The sequence below is a fragment of the Nothobranchius furzeri genome, chromosome 2 (assembly GCF_043380555.1).
Source record: "Nothobranchius furzeri strain GRZ-AD chromosome 2, NfurGRZ-RIMD1, whole genome shotgun sequence".
Lineage (NCBI taxonomy): Eukaryota > Metazoa > Chordata > Actinopteri > Cyprinodontiformes > Nothobranchiidae > Nothobranchius > Nothobranchius furzeri.
Genome location: NC_091742.1, coordinates 45,072,665 through 45,092,355, shown reverse-complemented (window position 1 = coordinate 45,092,355; position 19,691 = coordinate 45,072,665). Strand labels below are relative to the sequence as shown.

General features: G+C 39.9%; 2 long non-coding RNA genes across 3 annotated transcripts; one reads left to right on the top strand and one right to left on the bottom strand.

Moving 5' to 3' along the window:
• Positions 1-4,140: 4,140 nt before the first annotated feature.
• LOC139063577 (uncharacterized) lies at positions 4,141-5,271 on the bottom strand. Of its 2 annotated transcripts, XR_011516950.1 has the most exons (4): positions 4,881-5,271; positions 4,584-4,747; positions 4,309-4,379; positions 4,141-4,233 (listed from the first exon to the last, which is right to left on the bottom strand). It is a non-coding gene; the product is annotated as an uncharacterized lncRNA (long non-coding RNA). The 2 variants fall into 2 exon arrangements; XR_011516949.1 differs by having other exon boundaries at positions 4,309-4,747.
• A 7,930-nt stretch (positions 5,272-13,201) lies between these two features.
• LOC139063576 (uncharacterized) lies at positions 13,202-15,776 on the top strand. Its single transcript, XR_011516948.1, has 3 exons — positions 13,202-13,284; positions 15,050-15,169; positions 15,252-15,776. It is a non-coding gene; the product is annotated as an uncharacterized lncRNA (long non-coding RNA).
• The last annotated feature ends 3,915 nt before the right edge of the window (positions 15,777-19,691 follow it).

Below are 19,691 nucleotides of genomic sequence, written 5' to 3'. Positions count from 1 at the left end.
GCAGCGAAGCTGCTAGCCCTCCTTCCGCACCCCCTCCGCTCCATCCCCGACGCTCTCCAAACCCAGCTCCGCGCTTCTCCGTCCTGGCCGGCAGCCGGGGGCACCAGGGCACGTCTGGCGGAACAGAAAGTCAACCACCCCGACACCAGAAACCGTGAACGGCCTCCTCGTCCACACCTCACCCTGACTCAGCATCCCCTCTGAGCCCACCATTACACGTCTCACCACTAGGAGATACTCTATCTTTACCACACTGGTGATGTGATGTTCAGTCTCGGGCAAATCGGAGGCTGTTTGTGGAAGTTACAGTCAAACGTAAGGTCACAGCGTCACGCCAGAAATCGCCATGGCATCAAATCTCCTCCCTTTCTGAAAAGCTATCATATCTGAATAGTCATTACAACATCATGAAGACAGTGCATGACCTTAGTGTCATGTTGACTAAATTAGAGGGGACAAATATGGGCATTTCATCATAAAACAGTAAACTTCCTGTAGTCAGGGGGCGGGGTTTAGGTGATGTCAGCTGTCCACATTGTCACTGTCTTCAGATGTGGTCAGTGATCACACAGACAAAATTTGAAATTGATCTGATCATGCACATGATAGTTATTAAGTCAAGTAACGTAATGGTGACTGGTCAAAGTTTGAGGCTTAGCCACGCCCACACCTTTATACTTATTTAAAATCCGACGGTTGAATTTTTTCCTCTATGTCTTAAGAGTATATAGCAGGAGTTTGAAGGTGATCAGTGGAAAGGACGACGAGACATCATTCTCCTAATAATGTGTGCGAAAACCACTAAATCGAGTACTTGGACCAAAATGGCCGACCTCCTGTGCGACATTGCGCTTGGCTCCAAGAGACTTTTTTGTAGGTCCTGAGACACCACATTAGTGTGCCAAATTTCGTGATCCTCAGTCAAACCATGGCTTGGGGCTGACAGTTTTAATGGTCCTAGGGGGCGCCATTTCAGAAAATAGGCCACGCCCACAAACTTCAGCTGTCCAATTCTATTAGGGGTCAGAGTAAGATCACTCATCAGAAATTGTGTGGTGATGTCACAATGATTGAAGAAATGAGACACAAACGTATTTCCATGGCGTCATGGTGAATTTCGCCATGCTCCCAAAGCCCCGCCTTTATTCGAAACCTGCCAGTACTATAAACCAAGTGACCTCAACTTGTCTGCTGCTATTTGCCAGTGATTGCTGGTGATTGGTTAAAAGGAGTCCAATAGGGAGCTGTGAAAAAAAGAGTGGCGTGGCGACAGGTCAAAGTTTGAGGCTTAGCCACGCCCACACCTTTATACTTATTTAAAATCCGTAGGTTGAATTTTTTCCCCTTTGTCTTAAGAGTCTATAGCAGAAGTTTGAAGGTGATTGGTGAAAAGGGCGACGGTGCAACACTCTACAACCAACGTGTGCGAAAACCACTAAATCGAGTACTTGGACCAAAATGGCCGACTTCCTGTGCGACTTGGTGCTTGGCTCCAAGAGACTTTTTTGTAGGTCCTGAGACACCACATTAGTGTACCAAATTTCGTAATCCTCAGTCAAAGCATGGCTTGGGGCTGACAGTTTTAATGGTCCTAGAGGGCGCTATTTCAGAAAATAGGCCACGCCCACCGGATTTTCACATCACATTTTTTGGGGGGCAGGACTAGGATCACTCCCAAGAAGTTTTGTGGCGATATCTTTAGAAATGACGAAATGGGAGGCAAATGTAAGGCCTAAGTGGTACGCCTGACTTCGCCGCGCCGCCACAGCCCCGCCTTCTGCAGAAAACTCCCATAAAGTGACGCCAAGCAACCCCATCTTGTCTTCAGTAACCTGCTACAAATTTGGGGTGATTATTTGAAAGGGCGAATTTTGGAAAATTTCCCAGTAAAACTTGACCTTTTAAGTCCTGAGGGGGCGGGGCTTATGTGACATCATCAATAGACCATTCATTTGTCTTCGGAGGGTGATGACGATTGTACATAGAACATTTCTTTAACTGTAATTCTTTCATTTATGAAATTATAGCAATTTGAATTTTTTTGGCGAGTGCTCGAACTTTGAGGCCTGGTCCCGCCCCTTCAGTATTTACGAAAAGTCAATTTTATTGTCTCATTTGATTCGTCCATCGCTTCTGTTCGATCGCACACTATTTTTGAGACGATCGTGCGAAAAATGACCAAACTGTTCAACCAAATATAGACCCTAGAAATGGTCAAAACGGGGTCAAAATGGCCAATTTAGTCCAAAATGGCCGACTTCCTGTTTGATATTGACCATGGGTGCAAGAGGCTTTTCTGTGCGTATTGTTGAGATCTACAAGTGTACCAAATTTCATCGCTCTACAATGAAAAAAGGTCAAAGCGGAGGGGTATTTTTAATTTTCCAGGGGGCGCTGTTGAAACATGTTTTAACCGACTTTCACGTTGCCAGTGAAATACGTAAATTTCACGCACTTTCTATATTGGGCCAGAATTTGGTGAGTTTTTGGATATGCTAAGACCCCCTAAAGGCCATCCAAAGACGCGGAAGAAAAAAAAAGAAAGAAAGAAAGAAAGAAAGAAAAAAAAAAAAATAAACGGAGCAGATACAATAGGCCTTCGCAGCTTCACTGCTCGGGCCTAAAAAGAAACGGAGCAGATACAATAGGCCTTCGCAGCGCTTCGCTGCTCGGGCCTAATAAACGGAGCAGATACAATAGGCCTTCGCAGCTTCACTGCTCGGGCCTAATAATAAACGGAGCAGATACAATAGGCCTTCGCAGCTTCACTGCTCGGGCCTAATAAACGGAGCAGATACAATAGGCCTTCGCAGCGCTTCGCTGCTCGGGCCTAAATAAAAAAACATGTCAAGCGGATGTACCAATGTGTTCATATCCTGTGTTGCATTGTTATTGTTAGTTTTATGTGGCAGTAACTTGACATATTACCTTGTTGAGCAGGCTGTTTCGTGCTTTCATGTTCAAGATGTTCCATTCTAAATGCATACTAGCTATGTCACTGGCGGACTTAAAGTGCATGTCAAGTGTGCCTCAGAGTCTTACCCCACCCACGTATCAATTTTAAAAAATGCAACATTGGTAGGCGTTGCCTGGAGGACCGAGAGGGCGGAGCCGCGGCAGTGACGAAGACGACGGCTAACTAGAGGAAGCTAGCTCCATTCACTCTGAGCAGTCATTAGAAGTGGAGGACGTTTCTCCCCCTCCTTACCCAGACACTCGAGAAGAAAGGGACCAAGTCTAATTGGAGGAGACAAGCGGACATGAGCCTTATTGTTTTGAGCTTGTGAGTTGCCTGACGTTACCGGAACCGACCCAACAGAACCATCTCTGAATGTAAGTAGCCGTTAGCCATATCATTGGATTAGCTGCAGTGTTTGGCTCCACGGCCCTAGAGAGCTAGTATTCAGCATGTTTTAGAGATTTATCTGCATCAACACACCTGGTTTTAATCAGCAACAAACAGCTGAGCTGCTTAACAGCTTATCTAACCTGTTAAAGTAGGAAAATCCACTGAAACGTGCTGGATAGCAGGTCTCCAGGAGATCTGGGCTCAAGCTACAGTCTGCTGCATAAAGTTATGAAAATATCCCATGAGAAAATTATTCTGTAATGTGTTCAGCCCACTAAAACTGCCCTGATTTCATTATTTTACTGATACTAGCTGCTCTTGGTTGCAGGTGATCCTCTGGTGTCTGCAGCTGGTCTCCTGCTGGTGTCTTCAGGATCAGGAGCTTCCAGAAGAATGTGCCTTTCAATGACTCTTTCCACCTTATTTGTTATATTAATTAAATAAATCTCAATTTATATATTTCCTGTTTTTGTTCATGTCCATAAATACTTAAACATGCTTGAAATTAAAACGAGCTTTTAACAGTGAGGTGCTAGTTTAGTTCATCACAATAGAGCTAGATAAACATGCGACAATGTGATAATTCAATTAATGTAATTTATAAATATCCATTAAAATATCAAAACTGGAATCAAAATGAGATATTTGGCAGCACAAAAAACTTGTCAAACACAATATTTATTATAATAATTGTAGGCAGACAGGAGACAGAGCTGATGGAGGTTCTCAGTCATCGAAGGATGGCTGAAGGCTTTCCAGGAACAGGAGATGTGGTGTTGTCTCTTCTCTCTATTCTGCCAGATGAGCTGATAGGTTACAGGTGTGTGAGGACATCCTCATGCTGTCATAACCAGATGACAGGAGTTATCAGGTGATCAGCCAGGCTAATGATGAGATGCAGAAAGAAAACAAATCCAGGACAGTGTACAGTAATAAAAATAATATGTGGTGTTGCTCACCTTATGTGCTCTTATAGAGTTATTAACGTGTGCCTGCCTCATGGTGTAGAGTCCATATTTTGCTGAGTCTCCTGCAGTAATGCAGGTTATTAGTTAATTTACTTTTGATAGCAAAAACAAAATATTTAATTTAAAAGTTGTTTTCCAGGTGAATCAGCTCACACGTCACCACCAAGTGTCACAGGGCCAGAATCAGTAGCCTCCTTCATGATGTAATCACATACTTATTTAATTGTTAATATCTTAAAAATTCAGAAATGTTTTAATTTTTTTACCTTGAACAGTTCACTGAGCTTGTACTGTCACTGAGGTGGAAGCTGGAATCAACAGCAGACACCTCACATCTTGGTCTTTTCAGGAGGTGTGGATGCTCTGGGACCTTCTGGAAGATGAATTTCTGTCATGGTCCCTGTGTCACAAGACACTGAGGCTGTGAGCTCTATAAAAAACAAAGAAGCAGCACATTTATAAATGTTTAAAAGAGCATAAAATCACTTGTAACAATCTGTAAAACAAATGAAAACTAGAAGGTAATGAAATGTTTACATAGAAGATTATTAAAAATAATTCACCTTTGCTACGGGCAAGGCTTCACGTCAGCCTGGACAAGTGCATTCTTGCAGATTACTAAATCAGTCTGACAGCCAGTGTCTTGGGTAGATTTAGCCTGAAAAAAAAATAGAAGCACATTGATGTTTATAAAGTCAGATAAAATACAAAAGAAACTGTCCCATATAGGCGCTTTATAACATTCCTAGTGTGTGATGTTATTATAACGTAAAAGTCAGTCACATATGATGTGGAGATCCTGAAATGCGACCTCCTGAACAGAATTCCTCACGGAACCGGGTCACGCTGTGCTGGATTTCACGCTGTAATGCTGTCTGTCAACTAGTGCTGCGTCAGTTAGAGTCACTGTTGCAGAATTACCGACTGACACAAAAACAACCCGAATTTTCTCTGAGCCTGACAGAAATAGTCAGGTGGACCGTTTTGTCGGCCAGGCCTTCGAGATATGTTCCGATTCGCCACTGATTCTAACCTTACATCCCGTTCCACATTTTGTGAACTTGACAAATCAGCCCGAAGGCAGTGCAGGCTGATATTAGCTAAATGGAGTGAACCACGTCTCTCAAACTTTGCATTTAGGAAGGGAATTGTCTTTAGAAGATGTTAAAACTTTTATTTAGCTTACTCACCTCAGACTGGAGCCCGTCATGGTGGGGGAGCAGAGTCGGTGGGCTGTATCTAAATCGCGGAAGAGCCACGGTGGGCACAGCCTCCCTCTTGGAACGGAAACGTGCAGAATCGCGGGTAAAATGCTGGTTGCAAACTACAGCACCAGGCGGGAGCTGAATGTTTTCCAGACACGCAACCACTGGCGCCTAATTTCTAAGTCCAGCGGAAAGGAGTGCAACCCGACAGAGCTCCGCAACCATACTACACTACACCATCTCACAATACCAACACGATATGGAGCACTAAACCCGAACTACTTTCCTAATTACACTAACAGCCAAACAGTAACTAAACTACAATATCCAACAGCCAAGCTAACACTAAATAAGTATGTATAACACTAAAAACTATGCTAAAGACTAGGATATGCTAATGCTATATGCTAATGCTGAACTACTGCTAGCCTCCTACACTCGGATGCAAATCCAACTCCCAACTCGCCACAAGGCGTGGCCGAGACTCCCGATGCTTTTATAACGTTGACACAGAGCTGCTACGTAGTACTCTACTGGTTTACGTAGTATCTTACTCTTTAGCCATTGGCTAAAATTTATTCAAAATGAGTCAAATTCTATGTTTTAAGCTGAAGGTGGAGCTATACTGTGGTATTTAGGCAGAATTTTTAATTTTTAAAGAAAATGCACCAAAATGCTAAAATAATGAATACACACATTTAAAACACTATTAGACACTCATTTATACAGTTCATCAGCAAAAAAAAGTTAATTTAGACGTTACTTGCTCTTTAAAAAAAAAAAAAGGGGGAGATGTTGTATTGTTCATAATGTTTGCATGCCATACAAATTGTCCTGCGTGTTTGCCGTAGTTGCTACCGGAAGTGTGAGTGGTTATGTGGGTCCGACGAGCGGTAAATAAAGTAAAAATGGTGGTTCATGAAGCGGTCTAAGAAGAATTATTCATAAGTTTGAGAACAGAACATTACACATTTTAGCAGAAATGTGTTAAAGTAAATATGCATTTCAAAACACTGGGTTATTTTAGTTGTGCTGTTGTAAATGTTGACATGCATTTTCAAGAAATTGCTATTCACAATCATTAAGTAGTGGTATAAGAAACAGATTTTATTATTTTTGAAGATTTATGTTTTTAAGCAGCATATTATCATCATCATCTGATCGGTGCTGAGAGATACCAGCAAAGACAAAGTCAGTAACGGTCCAACGTTTTGGGATGGGAAGTGTAACAATGGGCAGATTAGCTAATGCTAGCGGGTAGCAGGCTCACGATCAAGTGGGGTTCCGAAAAACACGATGAAAATCTAAGAAAATCTAAACTCGACAAGCAAAAGAAAAGTCCCCATCATCATCGTGCTCATTAGCTGTCTGCAGGGCTTTGCAGCAGAACCGCAGCCAACTGATTCGAGTCTGCTCCATACGCTGCAGCCCGCGTATGGCAAGCCACTGTAGCATTTAATTCACAAACGTGTCAATCTTCAAACATAATTTCAAACTGATTAATGCTAACCTGTACAATAAATATGTTATTATTCCATTTTAAGTAGACGAAATTTAATGTTATATTCATTTCCAGAACCACTGAACATCTTAATGAAATACATTTGTAGCGTGAAGGATTGGCTACATCTGTTACAAATGATCAACAAGATTTGCTAATTCCATGAAATAGGAAATATCAGTCTCATTAATCTTTAAATTTTTTATCAGAAGATTATAGTTTCTTTTACTTATCAGGGACCATATACAGTACACACTTCATATAATTTCAGACAGAGTCAAGTTTATTTCTTTTTCCCTAAACTACTGATTATACAAGACAAGGTATGAATGAAATGATGGAATGTAATCAGAGGTGGAAAGTAACGAATTACATTTACTCACGTTACTGTAATTGAGTAGCTGTTTTGTATATTTATACTTTTTAAGTCGTTTTTAAAATCTGTACTTTTACTTAAGTAAGTTTTTAAAAAGGAATTGTAATTCGCTACATTTTAAATCATATCTGTTACTGACTAAAAATAAATTGTAGGCTTAATAAAAAATATTACGTGTAGCAGCATTGAAACAGAATAGAGACACCTGCATGAGCGCCACATCTAAATGGGGGGGGGGGGGGGGGGGCACTTTAGATAATGAGGACAAACAGCCATTTTTACCACAGTTTTGCTCAAAAACATCAGTTCAGTCCCTGTGATCCACTCGCTGTTTATCTCCTCTCTCCCTCCTCTCCTGTGGGTTGGAGCCCGCACCTTCGCGCACCGGTGTGACATCATCAGAATTCTGCTCGGTTCGGTAACCAGACTCGGTTCTGTGTTTGAAATGTGTTTCCCTACCGCTCCGCCATTGGCGGTTCTAGGGGCGGGGCCACAGGGGCACTGGCCCCTGCTGAAATATGATTGGCCCCTGTAGTGCCCCTGTCCTGTCACTCATCTGTCCTTTGTGCGGTGATGAGATTATAGGTGGATGCAATTCCGAGTCCAAACACTAGTGGCCGTGTGGCGCTAAGGAGCAAAATAGTGTGTGAAATCCAACAGAAGAATATTTGAAAGATTTTTTTTTTTATTGAACATCAATCACATTACATTGTAACAACAACCAAAAACTCAACAAAAAAAAAGAACAATTCAGTAGATAACCCAAAACCTTATAACTAGACCATTAGAAATATTCTAATCAGCAGAAACAACCAGAGTTATAAGATTAACAAGACACTATAAAGAAATAAAAATAAAATAAATACAATATTAATATTAATACTACTAATAATAACACAATAATAAAAATACATATTTAAAGGCAGAGGACCTTAGTTCACAGGATCTTCACTAAATCTGACAAGTGTAGCAGCCTGTACAGACTTTACTTTTTTAAGAGATTTGCAAAATAGCATAAAATCGTTTTGGAAAAAAGGAAAGTTTGGCTTCACTTTCATGAAACGACATTTGTGAATAAAAAATTTCCCAAAAATTATCAAATTGTTAACAACGAATTGAATCTGATTATTTTTTTCTATACACCCAAATTGAATAGTATTATATGTGAATAAGGGGATATTGTAACTCTTTTTGAATAAAAGCCAATTGTATAAATCTGACCAAAATGTATTTACCGATCTGCAATCATAGAAAAGGTGTTTCTGAGTTTCAATTTCACTATTACATAGGACACATAAATTATCTTGTATATTAAATCTGATATTTAAAAATTCTTTACATGGATATATATTATTAATTGTTTTAAAGTGAACTTCCTTCATTTTGGGGAGAAGAGGGTAAGAAAGAAACTCTGTTCTTATGACTTTAGTATCTATAATTGAGAAAATCGGAGAAAGAACTTTCCTTCTGACAGGAATAGGGAATAACTTGTTTGACAAGACTGCTCTTAGGTAAGAGTTATTACATCTACGGTCTGTAAAACTCAAATCACCTATAGATAATTTGGGAAGCTTAGGTGTATTTGTTCCATGTTGAATACTTTGACTGACCATCTGGCCAACAGCTGGAGAAATAGCCTTTATAACTCTAGAGTATTCCACTACAGAACAGTCTATATTATACTTAATTTTGAACTCAGTATGCTCCAGAAACTTACCCTTACTGTCCATCAGCTGCATTATGGCCCAAACTCCTTTATCCATCCAACTTTTATAATACATTGATTTCCGTTTATACAGAACAAATCTGTTATTCCATATAGAGGAGGAATGTGGGCTAAAGTTGTGCAAGTAGATCATTTTCCAGTACATCAACACTTGTTTAATATAGTTAGAAAGTTTGATGGGTAATTTAAGAGGATCAAAATCACATTTTAACAGAAAATCTATACCTCCAATCTTCTCAAACAGAAATGAAAGAATACAAAACCAGATAGAATCTTTCTTAATTAAAATTTTTTTTAGCCATTGTAATTTAATAACTCCATTCATTACTTCAAAGTCAATGACTTTCAGACCTCCTTCTTCTATAGGTTTTACTAGATCGTTTTTCCTAATCAAATGTTGTTTATTATTCCAAATAAAATCATATTGTGTTTTATTTATTCTCTTAACATATTGGTCAGGGATAGCTACTGAAAAAGCAGGATAGATTAATCTAGATATACTCTCCATTTTTGTTAAAAGTATTCTACCAAAAATTGATATATTTCTTTGGAGCCAACTATTTAGAATCTTTTGATTTTTATTAATTATCGGTTGAATATTGTTATCCACTCTCTCCTTAAAGATTTTATTAATCTTCATACCCAAATACTTAATTTCATTCTTAATAGGGATATCGCAAATATGAAACTCCTCAGTATCATGAATTGTTAATATTTCACATTTGTTAGCGTTCAACCTTAAACCTGAGGCTTGTGAGAACAAAGACAGCGTTTTCATGGCATTAGGAATTTCCTTGGTACTATTCAACAATAATGCAGTATCATCTGCTAGTTGAATTATTTTAAGCGAGTGTCCTGCCACTGTTAACGGTTTAATTGATTGGTCATTTTGAATTAGTAAAGTCAGCATTTCTGTTGCTATAATAAAAAGAAGTGGACTAATAGGATCTCCTTGTCTAACTCCTCTATTAACTGGAAATCTGGTTGTCGTACCCGAAGAAAGAAGAACTGCACTCGATATATCTTTGTATAGGAATGTAATAATATCAATGAATTTTTTACCAAATCCAAAGTGCTGAAGTGACTTTATAATAAAATGATGTTCGAGGCTATCAAAAGCTTTATAAAAATCTAAGAACAGTATAGCCCCATCCTCTTCTACCAAATTTTCATAATCTAATAAATCAAGAATCAGACGGATGTTGTCATGAATATGTCTATTTGGAAGAAAACCTGATTGAGTTTCACTAATGAAATCATTTATTCCATTTTTTAATCTGTTAGCCAGTGTATGAGTGAATAATTTATAGTCCACATTCAGCAATGTAATAGGTCTTAAGTTATCAATATTAGATTTATCTTTGTTGGGTTTAGGTATCAGTATTATTACTCCTTGTTTCATCGTAGTTAAGAGTGAATTATTCCGAATACATTCTTGTAAAACTTCAAATAGTAGCTCTCTAATATCTTTCCAAAAGAATTTATAAAAGTTTGTGGTTAGACCGTCCTGGCCAGGAGACTTACCCAGTGCTACCTTTTGAATCACCTTGTCAAGTTCAGAAATATTCAAATCCATATCACATTCTTCTTTAAATTCTAAATTAATTTGAGGGATAAACCTTTCAATGTAGTTAAAGAATTTTATGGAATCCAATTCTTTAAAGTGAGAAGAGTATAACTGATGGTAAAAATTATAAATACTGACTGAAATTTCTCTTTGATCTTTAATTAACTTACCATTAATATTTAGTGAATTTATCGCATTTTTTGTCTGTCTATTTTTCTCTAATTTACTAAAATATGAGCTATTCCTCTCTCCATCTTCTATCCATTTTGCCCTTGACCGAATGAAAGCTCCTTTAGCCTTATTTAAATAAAGCTCGTCCAGTTTTGATTGAAGTTTTAAATATTTCTCTCTATTCGTATCTGAAAGTGTACAATCTCCGCAAAGTTTATTCAAATCCCTAAACAATTGTCTTTCTGTTTCTTTATTGTTTTTCCTCCTTTCTTTACCATAATTAATAGAATATTTTCTGACTTCATATTTGAAAAATTCCCATTTCTTCCCTGCAGAATCAAGATGAGGATTTTCTATGACAGACAATAATAGTTTCTTAATCATTTTACAGTATTCCTCATCATTCAAAAATAACGCATTAAATTTCCAGTATCCGTTTCTACTTATATTTCCTGTCTTAGGAATTAAGTTTATAGAAACTACACAATGATCCGTAACAGGGGCTGCCGATATTTCAGCAAGAGAGATCTGGTCTAAAATAGCTTGAGATACTAGCCATAAATCAATTCTTGACTTATTATTACCATTTGTACGTATCCATGAAAATTGTCTAACACACGGGTTAATATGTCTCCAAGCGTCTGATAGCGAGTTGTTTACACAAAAACTTCTCAATGTTGGATTATAAACATGTGTAGAGAATTTAGTGGGATATCTATCCATCCATTCATCAGGAACACAGTTAAAGTCCCCACCAACCAATATATTATCTGTTGGATATTTAACTTTAGATTCTCCAATAATTTTTGAAATTTCATTTAAGAATATTTTGTTTTCTGTAATCAAATTATATCCGTAAACATTACAAATAATCCACAAAACACCCTCACAATTCAAAACAGCAACTATCCAATGACCCTTTGAGTCTGCTTTATATTCCACAAGCTTACCCGGATAGTTGTTAAAACAGATCGCCACCCCTCCAGATTTGTTGGATCCATGACTAAGAAGGATGCTGTCTCCCCATTGAGTCTTCCAGAACGCCTTGTCGTCTTCACACGAATGAGTCTCTTGAAGAAATATAACTTGTGCTTTTTGTTCCTTACAGAATAGAAATAATGCCTTTCTTTTGGTAATGTCCTTTAGTCCTCTTGCGTTTAATGAAATAAAAGATATTCTTGAACTCATAAGGAATTCAAAACAGATCTAAACCCAAAAAGCAAAAACGTGAAAAAAACAAACAAATAAATAGATAAACAACAAACAAACCCTAAATTAGATATAACAGGAATGTAAGGTTTCACCAAAGAAAACTAGCTTAGTGACTAGTAGAACTGTCCCTCTAAATGACTTCGCCACTCATTCGGAAAGCCGTCCCCATCTCCTTCTTCAGGGGAAGATCTGGGTGTTTTCAATAAATGCAAACGGTCCTCTGAAGTATGCTCTCTTGTTCTTCTCCCGTGCCTCCTTCACCTTCGGCCACAGCAGCCTTCTCGCTTCTCTGTCTTCCTGAATCAGATCTTCTGCAAATCTTAGACCATTTTTCTTGCATACATCACAGTTCTTGGAAAGCTTCCAGATGAGGTCTCTGCACTCTCTCTTCACGAACTGAATAATTACTTGCCTTGTATGGAGAGCATCTTTTTTCCCGATACGATGCACCGTGTCCACCATATCCTGGAAGCTCCACGGGACTCCCGGGGCGATTTTGTTCAGAATAGCAGTTACCGTGCCTTTTATGTCTTCGTTGTCTTTTTCACTTACACCCTTCAGTCGTAGGTTCCATCTCCTCTTATATCGTTCTTGTTCCTTACACTTTTCTTTTGTTGCAAGCAACTCCTCTCGTACTTTAACCAGTTCACTTTCCAGCAGCGTTGTTTTGCTCTTATTCTCCGCGACTTCTTTCTTTAGCTCCGTTAGCATGCTATGCTGTTCCTCCATCTTGGTGACTAAACTTTCCAGTTTGTTTTCTTGCATATCAAATCTGTCAGACAGGTTGGTTACCGCATTTAGAATCTTTATCAGTGTAGAGTCCCCATCTTCTGTTTCTTTATCCTCCTCTGTCCTATTTTTCTTCTTGGACTGCACCTGAGGCTTGTTAGGAGTAGTCGGCGGCGCAACACGTTTGCTCCCGCTCACGGACTTTTCACCCGACATTTCCACACAGTAAGCGTGATCCTTTAAGCTCATAAATGCATAATATGACTTCACTCCTCAAGCGACAATATTTTAGCCAACTGAATGAGAGTAAAAAGGCTATTTACTTTGCAATTTCGAGGGAAACAGTGAGAGCTCCTAGACGGACATGCTACTCAGAGCGCCATCTTTCGCCCCCCCAGAAGATTTGAAAGATTCCAAGAAGGGAGAACTTTTCAACCGACATCGGATCTGATGAGAGTCCACGTTATGAGGAGTTTGTTGGTAAGTCACGAATCACTGTTTACTCACAGTTGCCATGTAAGTCAAGTCTGACAATAAGTCCAATGGAAAGCAATGCCGACATTAGTTAAAGGTAATGTTAAAAAGGGCTTGTGAAAAAACGTTAGCCCTTGCTAATCCATGTACTTCTTTTGTAATCTGCATTTCGTGTGTTAATAGTTGGCACTGTCTGATAGAGAACATGAAAAGAAAGGGTCAGATACAGGTGGGAATTCTGCAGTTTTTTCCCAAGAGAGTGAGTGTGTCAGCTGGTGAAAACGAGCATGGAGAAATCAGAGAGAGAGCAGCAGGAGGCAGTAGACCAGAGGCTGGAACAGGGCAAGGGACCTCCATTCCCCCTTTATCAGGTCAGAAAGAATATAATCTTTATTGTGCAACAGTCATGTCAGATAAACACGAGAGACAGCCTCTTGTAGGACATACCATGCTGGGAAATCAGCGTACGTGTAATATAAACGCGCCGTGGCGACATGGTGTTGCGGGAATTTTGTGGCATTCGTGCTGCCACGGTTGATACTAATATCACCGCAACGCCGGACTTGTGAATGCATATTACAACTTGGCGCAACAGAAGGGGGTATCATGATCACGTGGGCAGTTACTGCCGCGCTCCGGCCGGCAACTATATTGAAAATGAAAGTAAACATGGGCCGTAAGTTTGGCTTTTCTAAACAGAATCAGCTGAGATGATGGCCGGGGAGCCTCTCCGTAAGAGTTGAAGCTCAGATCACCAGAGACTGCACGGGGACAGACACCTTCTGGAGCGGCTTGTTAAAAAAGCTTAATGAGTCTGGCTTTGATCGCAATAAAAAGCAAGTTATGTCCAAGATAAACTGAAGTCCGTGGCAACGCAGAGACCGCCCCCAAGCTCCCTTTTCACCGCCATCGCATAATCTTTTGTAAAAAGATCATGATTGCACCACATTATCCAGCAGGACGGACTGACCACTTATAAACGACCTAATGCTGCCCAGTGTGTTCTGCTTATAATTGAGGATAACCTTTTCCCATTTGATCTTGGAGCTGATCCAGTTAATGTGGAGTCATTTTCTTGCACAGAAAATTTGCATTGAGCTTTTTATATTTATCAGTAATAATTGGGTCAGTTATTCCAAGCACCAAAAATAAAGGATTATTGTTTAAATTGATAGAAGTTGTTAATCGTGACAAATCATTAGTGGCAAAGTTGCTTCCCTTTAGTAAATGATTTTACGTTTCTCAAAGCATCTTTCCATTCATCATCAGTAATGTTGCAGTTAAGTTTCCTTTCCCACAATTCCTTCAAGGTTTCCCTAAATTGTGACATTTTGATGTATTGTAAAATGTGTGGGAAAAGTCCTTGTTTGAAACACTGAATTTTCTAATTGGTTGATTAAGTAAGGTCAAGGTTAAGTTTTCCAAAGAGATTTTGTGTTTTGGATATTCCTTTGTTAGTCCAACTTTTCCTGCCATTATTCTAGGTAAAAATAAAAAAAAATCACCATTATCTCAAATTTGTTAAATGATGTTATCTTGTACTAATGGCACATATGTTTACTGAATTCTTCCGCTTCATGGTGATGTGGTTTACTATAACATTAACATAATGGATTTAAATTGTATTGGTTTCTTTGTCTACATCTACCACATCTCATCTTTATAGTCCAATCTTTCAAGTCTTCAATTTCAAATAAATAAAAATGTGGTCTCATAGAAAACAAAGTTTTGGCTGGATTTAGCTGGAGTTTGACAATTATTTGTATTTTAGCTGCAAACTGGGACAAGACTCTCTCCAATTCAGACAACCAGAGTGAAGTTAATGACTCAACCTTTCATCCTGCTGGGCCACCAGAGTCACCAATCAATGCTAATCCTGCAGGATCAAATGGTAAACATTGATCTTTGAAAGTAATAAATGCTTGTGTATGTATTCGGCTTATGTTAGATAATTTCTCATTTGCTGTTTTCAGACATCTTCCAGTGTGATGCACAGAGTCCTGCGCAGACATCAGAACAGTGTTCTGTTCCAGTAGGACCTGGTGGTGTGCTTCTCATTTTGTAAAGGCTCTTTAAATTTAATTGAATTTTGCAGTCAGTCACTTGCAGATTCTGAATGCCATGAATGCTAAAGGTTGAGAGATATAAGCAACTGACTCAGACTTATTTAATTGACTTCCCACCAGACATTTCCCAGTCAAGAGCAGAGGGTCCTGTGATATTCTTCTGGTGTTTTTTCCACACACAAACATATTTTAACCTGATATTTGTGGCTTTGCAAAATAAATTGAATGCTAAAATTTCTCAAATGCTGTGTGTGGTTGTATTTTGTCAATGTACAGTAAAAATTGATGTACAATTGCATTGATGTTTTTCAACATGGTGTTGGGGTAAACTGTATCTACCATACAAAACTGGGAATAGTATGCAAGTATGTTGGACTGTACGTGGCCCCTCTATAAATATTGTGGCCCCTTGATGGCCCCACCCTCAGAAAAATCCTAGATCTGCCACTGCGCTCCGCACGGCAGCGGCAAAATAACGTTAAGCACTCATAACAAGCGGATTCTCAGCACTTTGCTCATAAAACAGAAGACCTGCAGGCCTCTGTGAGTTAAAACATCCTGATACTGTTCAGGTGTGAACATTGTGCTCCATCCCTGTGTTTGAACTCAGAAGATGCTTCTTGATGCCACAGATATGTGATGATTTAGCTAGTTTCTTTATTTTACTCCAGAATAAGAGATTAAAGTATTACAGAAGCAGTTCAATGCAGTTAAAGAGCAAGTCACCCCCAAATGAACATTTTTTGCTGATGAACTAAATAAACGAGTGTCTAATCGTGTCGTCAATAATTTGGCACTTCAGTGCATTTTAGTTAAAATTTAAATATTCTGCCTAAAACTGGCAGTGTTGTGCCGTCGTCAGGTAAAAACTCTGCACTGTATTTCAATTTAAATCTGCCACCGCTATTGGCTAAGAGGTATGCCATGATGTAATCTGGTACATTATGATGTCACAATGCTGTCGTGAGCCTGTGTGTGTGTGGGTTTGTTAGCAGCTCCGCCTTCTCGGTCTGCCAGGCAACAGCATTTGTTGCATTTTTCAAACATGAAGTGGGAGTTGAGTAAGAATCTGGTAGGGTTGACTTGCTCTTTAAATTAGTCATTCAAAAGATTCTAACATGCTGCTGCTGCTGCTGCACTGTGTGTGCACGCGCGTGCGTGTGTGTGTGTGTGTGTGTGTGTGTGTGTATGTGTGTGTGTGACACATATAGGACTGCATAAGACAACATGGCTTCATCAAATCCATGCATCTTAATTCTTGGCTGAAGTAACGGCTCAGGAAAATAACTTATATTTCATAAATAATGACGTCTCTACAGTGTTTATGATAATATTTGATCTTATATTGGACCTATCTTTGGTCTGGGAGGTGTAACTTATCATGATACAAGCCTTTTAAAACATGTTAAAATGTTACAAGAGGAGATAAATGCATACATTTAAAGTTCATGTTTGGAGACCAACCTTCACAGTTTGGAGGCTCACGCTGGTGAGGAGACACCTTTAGTTCTAGTAACACCTGGGCTCCCAAGGCCTGTTCTGACAGGATTGACGTTACGGAACCCTTAAGGATTCCAGTTGGATGATTGGAGGATTATTTAGGAGGATTGGAATGAACAAACTGGTTTCATGAAGGGTTAAAGGTATTTGTAATATAGTGATATATGTTAGGTATTAGAGGGATGAAACAATATACTGTTCAGTCAGGCCCAGTTTACATATTTGGTAGTACCATGGTGCATTCCTAGTGGGAAGATGGTGAAATGGAGTGTGTGGCGGAAGTGAGGGGGAGAAATAAAGAACGTGTGGACTGAACATGTCGGCAGTTCTCGGTGTCTTCACTGTTATGGATATATTAACAGTTTAGCATCAGTCAAAGTTATTACAATGGCGACGAGGATTGGATAATCCTTAAAGAAAAAAAATAAGGAAGAGCCAGTTGCGGAGCGTCTCGGACGTGGTTACGCGAAGGTAACTGAACACGAGGTTGGCAGCGCTAAGCTAATGGGAGCAAAGCTAACGCCATCGGAGCAGCATGGCAGCGTTCATTGGGAACCTTGGAGAATACAAGGAAGGACAAGAGGATTTTGAGTCGTACCTGGAGAGGTTTGAGCAATGGATGATTGTAAATGAAGTGGCCAACGTTTTTCTGTCTGTGATTGGCGCTGAAGCTTATGGACTGTTAAAGAACCTCTGCATACCAGATAAGCCTAGTAGTCTTTCATATGACGAACTGAGCGGGAAATTAACAGCTCATTACAAGCCAAAGCCGCTAATCATAGCTGAACGGTTTAAATTCCAAAAAAGGAACCAGCAAGAAAATGAGTCGGTGTCGGATTATGTAGTGGCATTAAAGCGCTTGTCCACACATTGTGACTTTGGCCATCATTTAGACGAAGCACTGAGGGACAGATTCGTCAGTGGGTTGAAGGTGGAGGCTATTCAGAGAAAATTGCTCAATGAACAGGATTTGACATTTGCAAAAGCTTGTGAACTGGCTCTATCGATGGAAATGGCATCAAAGAATATGATGGAGTTTGCAAGTAACCTAAAAGGCCATTCAACTGTTAATAAGATAGACAAAAAGAGAGAAACCAAAAGTGCATGGCAAACCAACCCAGCAGGTAGCGGGTGGAAAAGTATGGTCAAAAGTGAACATTCCATCCCACAGAGAACAACGCACCAGCCCTGTTACCGATGTGTTGGTAACAGTCATGCAGCACAAGGATGCAGATTTAAAACAGAGACATGCTGGAAGTGTTCAAGGGTGGGACACATAGCAAGAATGTGCAAAACAAAGAAATGGCTGGGAAACACACAGTATGTGGCTGAGACCAGCAGTCCAAAGGACACGGCAAGAAGTGAAGCTGAGGAGGAACTGTTCATGAACACGGTGTATTCCACTTATACTGTGGGGAAGGGGAAAAATGACATTAAAGTAACTGTGAACTTAGAAGAAACCCCTATACACATGCAAGTTGACACAGGAACGACAGTAACACTGGTTCCAGAGATAGTGTATAAGAAGCATCTTTCTCATCTGCCCCTGGAAGCAACAAAAGTGCGGCTGTCAACCTTTTCAGGTGAGAACATACCCTTACTGGGTACAGTGACCGTTAAAGCTAAATATGAGAACCAGAGTGGTGTTTTCCCTCTGGTGATAGTGAAAGGTGACAGACCGGCCCTCCTGGGCCGTTACTGGCTCACAAGTTTCAAACTTGACTGGGCAGGAATATTCTCAGTGTTACCAGTAGGGGGCAGTAATGATATAGATGTAGAGACAGTGTTACAGAGACACGCTGCCGTGTTTTCAGAGGAGCTGGGTACTATCCGAAAGTTTAAGGCCTGCATCACAGTAAAGCCTGATACAAAACCAGTTTTCAGGAAGGCAAGACCAGTGCCATATGCACTGAAGGAGGCAGTCGAAAAAGAGTTAAACCGGTTAGAAAAAGCCGGTGTTATCTCAAAGATCAAACATAGCCAGTGGGCTGCCCCAATAGTAGTGGTGCCAAAATCGGACAAGTCCATCCGCATTTGTGGTGACTATAAGGTCACAGTAAATCAGAGTGTGGAAGAGGGGAGCTATCCGTTACCTATGGTTGAAGACCTTTTGCCACTCTACCTGGGGGCACTCTTTTCAGCAAATTAGACCTGTCACATGCCTACCAACAGCTGGTGCTAGAGAAAAACTCAGAGAAGTATTTAGTTATAAATACTCACAAGGGGCTATATGCTTATCATAGACTATCCTACGGTGTGTCTAGTGCACCCTCTATGTTCCAGAATGTGATGGACCAGATCCTACAAGGCTTGGAGCATGTGACCTGTTTCCTGGATGTCATACTTATTACGGGAAGAACCAGAGAGGAACACCTGAAGAACTTAAAGGAGGTGCTGAGCCGTTTAGAGAACTATGGGGTGAGAGTGAAAAGAGAAAAATGTACTTTCATGCAGGAGAAAGTGGAGTACCTGGGCCACCTGATTGACAGAGAAGGATTACATCCAACGGAGACAAAGGTAGCTGCCATAGTAAATGCACCCCAGCCCTCAAACGTCACAGAGCTACGGTCATTTTTAGAGCTGTTAAACTACTATGGCCGGTTCATGAAAGACCTGTCAACCGTTCTACAACCGCTACACCAACTTTTAAAGAAAGAAGTACACTGGGAATGGACACCAGAGTGCACGACAGCATTTAATAATGCAAAAGAACAACTAGTAAAGAGCTCAGTAGTGGTTCACTATGACACCAAGAAACCCCTGAGGCTAGCTTGCGACGCATCCCCTTATGGGATAGGGGTGGTCATGTCGCATATCATGGAAATTGGAGACGAGAAACCAATCGCT